Source organism: Panthera tigris, chromosome D4 (assembly GCF_018350195.1).
Source record: "Panthera tigris isolate Pti1 chromosome D4, P.tigris_Pti1_mat1.1, whole genome shotgun sequence".
Classification (NCBI taxonomy): Eukaryota; Metazoa; Chordata; class Mammalia; order Carnivora; family Felidae; genus Panthera; species Panthera tigris.
The window spans coordinates 25,596,017-25,608,648 of record NC_056672.1 but is presented as its reverse complement, the minus strand read 5'-3'; the positions used below and the strand labels follow the sequence as shown (position 1 = coordinate 25,608,648).

Genomic DNA, 12,632 nt, shown 5'->3' with positions numbered 1-12,632 from the left:
GGATCATGTCCATTTATGTGGCGTAAGACTGGAGGCAGGTACTGGGAATCATAGAAGACAAAGTGAGATGCAGGTAAGGTTTCAGGGAGGCAATGACCTTTGAGATGAGTCTTAAAGAATGCACTTGAATTATCCAGAGTAGAGAACTGGGGGTGGGGAGGTGGCATGATAAGGGCAAAGAGGCCAGAGAGCACAGGGCATGTGGGTGGAAATACACGGCGCTTGTGTGGTGGCCACACCCACATCTTGCCTCTACTCTCCCAAGAAAATTAGCACCAACTGTGTATGCTGGCCTCTTGGCCCCTGACTAGACTCTAAGAGGACACGGTGACTGCTTTCTCACTACTTCCTTCTGCTCTGATCAGAATCTGCCCTATGGCCGGTCCACCCCCAGCAACGCAGCAGCCTGTCTAAAGGGTATTTGGTGATTCCTGCCAAGACTTGGCAATTGACAGGCCCTGAAGCATTTCCAAGTATTTTCATGTGTGTGCGTCTTCTTCTGGGCTTTCTCCTTCTCTCGACTGGAGGATCGACCCTAGCCCTTGGCTTTGTATGACCTTAGAACTATTCTATCCCAAGTTCTACAGAAAAAAAAAATTATTCTGTACAACAAAATCCACCTCTTCTTGAGATTCTGTGGTCTTTCACTTATGTGGTTTCTCTTTCTTAAAAGACCCTCCAGGGTCGGTTGACTGACCTTATGCCTTATTATATAAATACCTCTTTTCTGTCCAGATGCCTTAGAGATTCTGCAAGGCCCTTTGCAAACACAGAAACTGCAGCTTTTGCCTCCCCCTATTGCCCTTTAAAAGTTTTAATAAACCTTCTCTACCACTGGAGGACATCTTCTGTGTGCATGATAAAATTTCTTGTGGATTAAGAGAGAAGGTCCTGGAGTTGGGAGAAGCCCTCCTGCCTTCCCATTTCCTCTTACCCTCACAAGTGAGCCAAGTAGGAGAGACGAATCTGTCTCCAAAGGATAACTCAACTTCTGAGGGTAGATAATGCTAATTCTGGGTTTTCTGTACTCCTGGATATCTCTAATGCTCTTCAAAGAGTGTTATCAGATACTCAAAACACAACTCAAAACATCAATTCTTTTTAGTGTTCACTTGAAAAAAAATTGCCACTTGGCACTTTTAGATTGAGGGCGGACACTGTGAGAGTCATCTCCAGTGGTTCCACAACCCCTAAGACATGATCGGCCACTGTCTTTGGTACTATTTCTCAAGAGTCCTTTGAACTCTTTGTTCCCTGAATAACCGAATAAATAATATTCACAGAGGGATCACAAGATTGTCCATGGAGCAAAAATCATAGTGTGGTTTCAGGTTCTCCCCTCACCTTTCTGTGCCTGCAGCTCTGCATTTAACAAATGGGGATAATGTTATCACATGACCTCTATCTCACGAAGCTCTTGGATGAGAAATTAGATACTGTTTTTGACCGTGAACCTTTACGTCTGCAACTTCCTCCGTGTGAAGAATGTCATCTTCAGAAGCAGCGTCGCTTTTATTAATTTAATTTTGTAAGTGAAGAAAATCATATACTAGAGGATCAACAAGGATCTACAGTGTCGAGGTAACCCACACTCTCCAGGATGGACTAAAAAACAATCAGTTGAGAAGCCCCCTCTCTGCCTATTGAAAGGACTGCCTTGCAGCTGGCCATCATAAGAAATGTCAAGGCACTGAATGACCTCACCTCGTCTCGGAAGCACAGCCAGCCAGCTTCCTTTGCTTTGGAGATTGTGACACAGTTATGGGGCTGGCTGTGAGGACCGGGTTACCTCTGTACTGCCAAGGCTATGTTGGGTGTCTCATTAGAGGATTCCAGAGAGCTTCTTGTTAAGTTAGACTTTCCTCTTCATTCATCTTTTCATTCTGGAATATGATATATTTTGGCAGAAAAGAGGGTGTTCCGGAGTAGGTAGTTTTCTCCCTCATTCTGGATTTCAGTGGCTACTGGAGACAGACAGACAGAGAGACAGGGAGAGAAAGAGGAGAAACAGGGTTTTTAAATTTCCTGTTAAATATAGGCTGTGAGTGAAACCCTATCTCAACACTTGTTAGCATTTAGCATAGGTCTTTGTATAAAGAAGGAAATGCCCCATTCTCCTATTTTCATAAGAACACTGAAAAGAGGTCATTATAGTCTAGCCCAAGACCCCTTCCATCCAAGAACCAAGGCCCTTTCCTGCCTTCTCCCAGCACATATGGTTTCTGCTTCCTTCTATATCCCCTGTACTTTCCTAAGGTCTTTTCTCTAGAACAGAGCCAAAACACACACGTGGAACCTAAGCCCACACATATTTAGCAGACTCAAGACTTTAATGGGAGCCAGTTTCTAAAACAAAGCAAAACACAGCACACACACAAAAAAAAACCCTTTCACTTATTTTTAATCTTTTTCCTTCCCTCATCATCCTTCTTGATTACTATTTATTTTTCAGTACTTCTCAGCAACACAAGACTTTTGTTTCTGCTCTGTTTCCTATCACCTTTTCCAGACAGCCTTGGGGAGTGAAGCAGACGTAAGACTGCCATCTTGTGCTCAAGTCTGTTATCATTGTTTCTTTTGAAATCAAATGTGATTTGTGGGATTTGAGAGAAGGCTTTGGAGTCCAGGTCTGATGCTCCTTGACCTGGGTTTTCCCAGAAGCTTTTGAAATTTCCCCTCCTTTGGCACTGCTCTTTCTTGGCCTTCCCTCACCAGGATGCCATGAGTCATCTATTAGTTGAAAGGCTCTTCCCCCCCCCCCAAATGACTCCTAGTGTGACTTAGGATAATTATAGTTCAGATGCAGCTACCTATGATTTTATGACTGGACTCAGTGGGCCAACTCGGGAGAGTGGGCACTTAATAGCTAAGTCACAACAGGTGGTTTAAAAACAAAGACCTAGTGAGTATTCCCCACACCCTACCACCATCTCTACATTGGAAACTGACAAACAGTGCATGGCATGCCAAGATCTTGGCTGGATGTCCTTGAGGTCAAGATCCCATAGGACCTAGGACTACCCAGATGGGCCACTTTTGGGTAGTATGTTAATGCTTACCAAAGTTGACGGTGGGCTTACATCAATAACCTGGGAGAGACAAAGCAAAGGAGAGAGGTAGGGGAAATGGAAGGAAAGTAAAGAAAGAACCACAGGCGAGGAAGAGAAATCTAAGGAGGTCACCAATGTAAAGATCTAAAGTGAATAAAGAGAGCTCCATACGGGAACAAGCACGAGGCAACTGCAACAATAATGCCGGGAAAACTATAATGAGGGCAAGGGACACTGACAAGAACCCACAGTGTCAGGGAATTGACAGGGATTTGTGGAGACTCTAGTGAACAAGAGAGATCATGTCTCATCCAAAGGGACATCTCAACTCAAGGATGCAATTGTCAAGGAGGAATGTGGCTCTCCCGTTACTGAAGCTTCTGGTTTTGAAAGAGAATTCATAAAATATACCTTTGCATATGAAATTTTCAAATGTTTAAAGTTGGCTCAAAATGTTTTAAAAGACACTGTGTGGGACAAATACATAGTGTTGGATTTCATCTGTGGCTGCTGGTTTAAAACCCTCCCCTATGCCTGACACAAAATTTTACTTATATATGGGGCATAAATAGGTATGATAGCCATACCTTCCCCTGTGTCCCCCCCTTATTCAAGAAAGTTTATGAAAACACAAGTAATGTTGTGGATGGTATGATGGTTCCTCATTTCTTTTCAAAACGCATTCACACAAGTGGACGTCCGTAAGTAAAAACCTTGACCTAAACTTCATATCTTATAAAGAATTTATTCAAAATAGATCAAGAACTTAAATGTAAAACAGAAAATTGCAAAATCTTCACAGGAAAAAAAAAAGCATAGGAGAACATCTTTGGGACATGCGGCTAGATGAAGAGTTCTTAGCGAGATTTGGTGTGAAAAGTATAATCTTTAAGAAAAAAATTGATAAAATAGACCTGATTAAAATTAAAAATGTTTGTTCTATGAAAGATCCTGTCAAGAGAATGAAAAGACAAACTAAAGAGTGGAAGAGTATATTTATAGACCACATAGCCAACCAAGTGATTATATCTAGACTTCACAAAGTACTCTCAAAACTCAACATGAAAAAAAAATACAATTCAATCAGAAAATGGGCCAAGACATAAAGAGATATTTCACCAGAGAAAATATGAACACATGAAAAAGTTTTCAAAATCATTAACTATTAGAAAAATGCAAATTAAAACCACAATGGAGATATCACTACACACCTACCTGAATGGCTAAAATGCAAAATAGTAATAACATCAAATCCTGGCACGAATGCAGAGAAACTGGGTCACGCATACATTGCTGGTGGGAATGTAAAATGGCACAGACACTCTGGAATATAGTTTGGTAGTTTCCTCTGAAACTAAAAATGCACATATCATAAGACCCAGCAATTGCATTTTGGGGCATCTATCCCAGAGAAATTAAAACCTATGCTCACACAAAAACTTACACATGAACGTTCATGGAAGCTTTATTCCTAATAGCCAAACATTGGAAACAGCCCTAATTTCTTTAATGGATGAATGGTTAAACTAACTGTGGTATATCCATGCCATGGAATACTACTCAACAATAAAAAAGAATGAACTACTGGTATACACTGCTTGGATGGATCTCAAAATAATTATGTCATAGAGCGTATGCTTATAGTATATAATACTTATGATGTAAATTGTACAATTCCATTTATATAATATTCTCAAAATGACAAAATTATAGAAATGGAGAACAGATTAATGGTTGCCAGGGTTAAGTTTTGGCAGAGAGGATGAATGTGGATATAGCTATAAAGGGTAAGCATGAAGGAGTTCCGTGGAGGTGGTACAGTTCTGCATCTTGATTGTGAATAGCAGTTACACAAAACTATATGTCTGATATAACTGCAGCAACTGCACACACACACACACACACACACACACACACACACACAAATGAGTGCAGGTATAACTGGTGAAATCTGAGTCAACTCTCAATTGTACAATGTCAATGTCCTAGTTTTGATATAGTTCTATAATTATACACAATATCAACACTGGGGAAGGCAAGGCAGGTAAAGGGGTTCACGGAAGCTCCCTGCACATTTCCTTGCAATTTCCTGAGTCTGTAATCATTTCAAATTAAAAAATTTTTTAATTCCTATATTTCAGCACATTATCCGTAATTAAGAATAAGCCATTTATGCTATACCTTGCAACAGGGTATATGCAACAAGTATGACATTGTGTGTCATTGTACCTGAATTGAAAACCCACGCCTTTCTCCTTCTCTCCAAAATGGATTGCACTTAACCTCACATGATGCCTTTCACAATAACTGACTAATCCTATGGCCTCAGAAGTAACTAAATAAAATATCTCAGGAACAAAAGGGCCTTTGTCATTCCATCAGTTCAGGACTTTTCCTCACGTTAAGTGAACTGTGAGTCACCTGCCGTAAAGATGAGTTGATGGATAAGGATTGTTCACAAAGACAGTGGAGTGAGGCCCTGAATGTATCAGCCAGGACAGGCTACCTGCTCTAAGAAACAACTTTAAATTCCAAGTGGCCTAATACAATGAAAGTTTATTTCTCACTATACAAAGGACAAAGCGGATATTAGTGATTGGATGAGCCTCTTCCCATGATGACTCAGGTACCCAAGCCCCTTTCATGCTATGACTACCCCGTCATCAATAGAAGTCTGGGATCACCCAAATGCCAAGAGTGGGGAAGAGAGGGAATACATTAAATGGAACAAGATGCTTTTTGGGTCAGCTCTGGAGGAGCACGTATCACTTACTCCAGCACTACTCACACAGCTCCTTCTAAAAGCAGGCGGGCTGGGCAATACAGTTTAGCTGAGGGCCCAGGAAAAGGAAATGGTTTGGTGAGTATATATAGCCAGTCTCTGCCACATTAACCATTCTAGAGGATCCCTCCTGAGAGTGGAAGTTGGCTGTTAAAGCACTGAAGAGATGGTTAGGCAACATGCAATTGAAGTTACTGAAGTGTGAGACACAGAAGGTTCTATGTGGAAGCCCTATTTTCAGGATCCAACAGAAATAATAATTTGTTGGCATTCAGAAAGATCCTGAAATTTCTAGATGATTGAAAATTGCTCTTACAGCTGCTGTGGTGTGATGCCATATGTTTTGGCAGTTATTTTTCTTGTTACTTGCACTGATATTGTCCTGATGATTATTCACTGCATGTAATAGTTATACACTATAAATTATTCAGACTTCAATTCTCCTCTCTCATTTCTTAAAGGTGAAATAACTCGCCAAATGGAGCCACAAAAAGAGGAAACTTCTCCCACCAAATTCTCCCCTCATCAGAAGCTAGACCTACGTTAGAACATAGGATGTTCATAGCTTTCAAAAAATGCAATTTTCTAGTCATCTTTTCAACAGGATTGGACGTGGCCAGGCCTTGCAAACAAGAAATCTGGTTGCATCATGGGGAGAATAGACCCAGTAACACATCTGTTCCTTGGTCACACTCCCAACTGAGCTAAATTTAGCTTTTCAATGGCATAGGTGGGTTATAAATAGATTTAGTCATCATAAAAATGCTCTGAATGTGAAGCAAGCCCTCTAAACACTTCTAATACATCCTTTTCTAACCCAAGATGGGAAACACGGTTTATTTCCACCCAAAATCCCTGTAGATGCCCCACTGAAAGGCCCTTCTTTCCCTAACCTCCCTGCAAAATCCTTGCCTACAACACAGTGCCCCTCCTAAACAAGCCCTGCTCCCACTTGCTCCTGTATTGGGCTTTCTAGAGCGGTCTCTTCTGTTAGGTATGTCACCACGAACCTGTTGTCTTTGGTGTAAATCTGAGTCATTATTATACCTTCTTTCTCTCTCACTAGTGTATGACAACATCAACAAGCGACTTGGAAGTTGATGTGACCACTTCTCTTCAAACCAAGCAGCCGAAACTTCATTAGAGGTGCTTTATCAGAGCCAAAATAACTCCCACTTGCTATATTCCTTTTCTGGGTGAAAGAAAAAATAACAAAAACTAAGCTCCTCCCGGAGATTTATTCACAAAATCAGCTGCCAACTTGCGTTGTTGAGTCACTTAGCCCTATCTTCATTAACTATAGTTTTCAACAGGGAAAGCCAACATTCACATGCAAAGAATGTTCATGAACATTCCATTGGCTTTAAACCCTAAACCAGAAGGTTTTAGTAACAGTAAATGAAACAACCAAGGTTCCAGTTAACTGAAGTAGTTCCCCAGATGTTACTGTTAATGGAGAATTTTGTTGTATATTGGAGAAGTTGGTGATTCAGAGATTGGGAGCACATTGGAAGACATTTACTGAAGTGCCATGGTCCTAGAAGTTCCAGTATAATGAGCAGTTAGGAGCTGAAGGATATATGCATGGAAGATGCTCAAAAGTAACACTGGGTGAAACTAATAAAATAATGGAAATAATTTAACTCGTGTTAGTGGAGCACCTACTCCGTGACATACATTTAGTCTTCACCTGAAGCCTACCATATAGATAGATAGATACATAGATAGATAGATAGATAGATGATAGATAGATAGATAGATAGATAGATATACATATACATGTATAGATATATATTTGTGTTTCTTTGACAGATAATGAAATTGAGGCTTTGAAGTAACTTGACCAAAGTCCTACTTGCAATCCAAGAGGAATCAAACTTCAATCCTTAGATTCCTTTTCACTGCTCCAGTCCCCAACCCTATCTCTCATTCTTTTTCCAGCTTTTTTTGAGGAAAATGAATTTTCCACACCATGGATCCTCCATTAATCTCAGACAAACCTCACCAAATTTACCTTTCATCTCTGCGATTTCTGTTAAGCCAAACTCTCTCCCCAGACTTCTTTCTGTGTTAACCCCACAACTACATGGTTTGACACCATTATGGAAACTGCTCCTGAAATTTCATTCCTTGAAAAAGTCGAGATCATTTGAGCACAGAGTGCCTTCTCTACTCTCCCAGAACATTCTCCCAAATCTCCATCTCAATGATAAAAACCAAGCTTTAGATATAAGTCTTTCTCTTAAAATACCACTTTGTGTAGATGAAATGAATAAATATCACACCCAGCAGGGTGGACAGAGAAAATAAACTTAAAAAAAAAAAAGCATAAAAGCTTCCAAGTGCAGCATTGAAAAGTACCCACCTAGATGTAGCCACCTGGAAACAAGAGCAGGCAGACAGACAGAAGGTCAAAAATGACCTGGAATAAATAGGATGGTTTTTTGCCAGGGCATCATGGATAATGTGACCCTCAGAGGTAGAAGTTAAAAGAGTGCCAGCGACTGCACACGGCAGCCAAAGCCACAAATCAGGACACTGGAGAACCTGAGTGTGTTGAGAGTGGGGGTTCGAAGAGGGGGGTCACTAAATCCCCCCACTGGCTGTACCTGTGCAGAATGACCACAGTGCAAGCATGCATTTGTGGGGGGAGAATGGAAGAGTTAGTGGGCAGAGAGGCCCTTTGAGAACCAGACTGGGATAGGAAGTGAGTTCAACCAGGAGTAGTAATAAAAAGAAGACTAATAATCTAGCACCAACAGCAAAGGAAATAAGCTCTCATCCTTCAGAAATGGAGAAGCTGTTTTAAATATGTGGCATGGGGTGTAGGCCAGCCAGGCAACAGCGAGTATTTACTCCCACAGGCAGCCAGGGTTCCATGCTTGTAGCACGGTCTCCAGAAATTTGGGAAGTGACTATACTCCTCGATTCTCCAATGTCCTCCTAAGGAAGGAAACAAACATCCCTGGTTGTGGAAGAGAAGAAAAGATTTTATAAGCAGTAGATGCTCAGGAAATTTGCTTATCATTTTAACTGTGTGTTCCATACTCTTTCCCGTTCACTAAATTTTTAACCGTGGTAAGAATGCTTTTGATAGGAGTAAGATGCCACCTTATGAAATTGGAGGAGCTTGTGAAAAATTATCTGATGCAGGTACCAAATCCTCACACACCTAATGTGACCAGATATGGTCCTACCTATTCCAAAAACACAGGGAAAGAATGTCGTTTGTAATAATTTGGCAGAAGCAAATGGAGGTTAGCACTGTAGCTGAAAATTGCTTAGAAACTTAGTGCTCAAGAAAGCCATAAAAAATTAGATGATCACGCAAGTCATGTTCTGTCAATAGGAGACAATCTCCTTGTCCTCTGTGGGTGCGTTCACAACATTCACCCGATCCATTCTGTCATCTCTAACATCTTATTGTGAGAGAGGCTGTCAGAATCCCTGTGCACTGGCCACAAGATCCAAGGAACAAATTGGAGACATCTGGCTGGGAAAATCATACAGAAATCTGTTAAAAAGACATTCCCAATTATCTATAAAATCAAATCTGGGGAATTCTTGGATAGAAACATAAGAGAACTCTACACATTTCTCACCTTGATGATCAATAGTTGTGAGAATGTGGGGGTTTTTTTGTTTTATTTTGATTTTATTTTAGTGTGCATACATGTGTGTGTTCATATTCTTGCCACACTGACCTCACCGGCGTACTGTTTATTAAAAAATCAGAATTCATCAACGCTGTTTTGCATGATCACTAATTGAAATACTAATTCCAATGAGTTCTCCAAACACGTGTAGTGGGGCTGGATCAGGGATCTACAAACTTTTCTGCCAAGGGCCAAATAGTAAATACTGGAGACTTTGCAGACCATATGGTTTCTGTCACACTTTGTAACTCAGCCATTGTCACGTGAAAGCAGCCATAGACAATACATAAATGAGTGACGGGGGCTGTGTTCTAATAAAACTTTATTTGCTAAAACAGCTGGTGGGCAGGATTGGCCCCACAGGTCCTACTATGCTGACCTCTGTGACAGATTAATCTCCCATTAAAAAGATGCAGATCTCTACAGATGCTCAGGGTTTCTCTTGGATAAAAATGTCTTTTCATGATCAAGAAACTAATGTTAACGGCAAATCACTATGACAATTTCCTTGTGTGACACAGATCCACAAAACGAGACCTTTAGCTACCTCTGTAAAGTATCTACCACATTTCATGCATTGCCGGGGGGGGGGGGGGGGGGCTGATATTAACGTCAGTTCTCCCAGCCTCCATTCCGATGCTCTTTGGCACACCAGTTGGTTGTGTATGAATTACATTGGACTCCCTTGCAGCCAGGGAACCAGTGGTGATTCTGGCTCCCTGACTGTGGCGAAGGCGGCAGCTTCCTTGGGAAGTCTAGGTCTGTGTGTGATTTGGGAGTGGTTCCTGTAAGTTCAGGCTATAACCTGTTCTCTGGAACTAATAACTGTAACCAATACAAGGGATGGTCATTTTAGGAAGTTAATAGAAAGCATCTCCCAAAATTTTATTTATAAATAGATATATAATGCTATTTATATATTTACATAAATATTATTTTACCACATGTAACATAACAGGGACTTTAGTGACAACAAATCTCCAAGATCTAAAGAAACCAGACAATGCACTTTGATAATGTAGCTAAATTAAAATAATTTATGAATTCCCGAGATCATTTTTTCAATTGTATACAAGTCAACAAGTGCTTCCTGAAAAAGAATTCCTTAGAAACAAAAATATCAGAAACAACAAAATATCAGCAACAAAATATCAGAAAAATAGTAAGTCTGTCATTGTGATCTCATGTCCCCCCACCCCTATATATATAGTCACCATACAACACTGTTACAATAATTTATGCCTTTTTTATGCTAAGTTTCCCATCACAGACAATAAAATGATTGGTGAAGGATCTGATTGCAAGTTAAAAAATCTCTAAACAACTGGATGTTGATGGGAGTAAGGCTGAATTTCTCAGTCTACTTGGTCCAGGGATCCAATATGCTATGAATTAAGAAGTCTCCTATTAGGAAGATGTTAAAAACTGAAGGAATAGAGACTATACCATTCTGTGTAATAGCTTTTGACTTCCCAATCTAACGAAAGTGGTTTCAGAGATATATACAAGGCAATTTTGATCACCAATCTGACATAACATTTACCAAAAGTAGGAAATTCTACCTGTCTATTGATCAGGATGTTTAATTTAGCCTCTTATTAATATGGTTGTATGATTGTGATGCTATACCTGGTTCTACCCATTATGACTTTGTGCAGAATATACTAGAACATTCCAGAACCTTCTGTCTGCCTCTATCAGCTCTTTCCTTTGCTCTTGGGCATATCCAGGCAAGGGAACACGATTCTATGGCATGGGTGGTCTTTGCTTTTCTTTCTTTCATTAACCCTAAGCTGCACAGTCCAAAATATCTATTCCCAATGTGCCAGCCTCATCATCTCCTTTTAACTCTTTCTAACAGCCAGTTTCCTGTTTTCAATAACTTCTAACGAAATGGCAGGAAAATTATTCCAGTGGATAAGATGCTTGCATTTTAATTTCCTGGATTATAAAATATTAAACATTGTAAGGGAATAAACTCAAGGAAACATGAGAAATGATGAGATGGGGATCCTCTCTGAAGCCAAGATATATATAATAACCAATGCTTATTGAGCCCTTGCAAGGAGTCATTCAGCATCTCATTTAATCTTGACCCCAATTTAAAACATAGATGCTGTCATTATCCCCACTTTACAAATGAGGAAACTGAATCTCAGAGATATTAAGTGTCTTGGCCAAACCACACACCTGGGAGCAGCAGGGCTGGGATTCAACCCCATATCTGTCTGACCTTAGTCATTGCTCTTAATTATTATGACAGGTGCTCCTAAACACCAGTCCACAGTTAAGGCCGGCTGGTGACCATGTTTTTGGCAGTCAGCAGTGCCAGAACAAAATTTATTTAATTTCTTAAAATTATGAGCTAATACCTTTCCTACATCTTTTTGTTTTAAAGCACTCTTCTTTTTATGGAAGGGTGGCATATTGGGTCATTAATGTTACTTATTGCCTGTCACATTGTAGTCCGTTGTGAGTCAGGTCGCTCTAATGGCACATCTCCTCCAAGCAGAGACTCGGGAATCCTGGTAACTTCCATTGTGTGAACCCACCATCTTGGAGTTCTTCACTTTACCCATGGGCATGCGGAATGGAAGAAAGAGGGGGAAGGCACTTTGGCTCTTCATTGCCTTGGTCTGGTGCCGAACCAAGTCACTTCTGCTTACCTTCCACTGGCTAGATCACAAATCAAACAGCTCCGCTTAACTAGAGGGGAAACCGGGAAATAGTCTTCCTATGTGCCCAGGAAGAGGCTTGAACACTGGAAAATGCTTGCAAATTCTGCAAGGGTTGAGGATAATAGGGAACACGTGTTTGTATCAGTGTCCCTATTTAGCAAAACCAACTGTTGGCAACTTTCGGTTGAAATCCAAAAATATTGTTATTATTCTTCTTTTTCACTAGTACATAAACCCCAAACTCTCTATTGAACCCCAATTTATATGGCAAATGGTAGGAAAACACAATCACTTTTACAATAACTAGACTATAGCAAATTAGGGGCAACAATCTGATGGAAGCTTAGAAAAAAAAGTTCATTTCTTACTCACAAATGAGTTTTTATAGCAATATTATTAAAAGAGACAGACTGCCACTAATTTCTACTAATATTTGTTTCTCATCACACTTTTTGTACATCAGATT

At 40.3% G+C, this 12,632-nt stretch overlaps 1 long non-coding RNA gene across 1 annotated transcript in view; it reads right to left on the bottom strand.

Annotated features, from left to right (window-relative positions):
- Positions 1–1,581: 1,581 nt before the first annotated feature.
- Positions 1,582–12,632, bottom strand: part of LOC122233013 — a 38,662-nt gene continuing 27,611 nt past the window's right edge. Inside the window, exon 3 of the long non-coding RNA XR_006210425.1 lies at positions 1,582–1,964. This is a non-coding gene — a long non-coding RNA (uncharacterized LOC122233013). The remainder of the gene's footprint in view (positions 1,965–12,632) is intronic.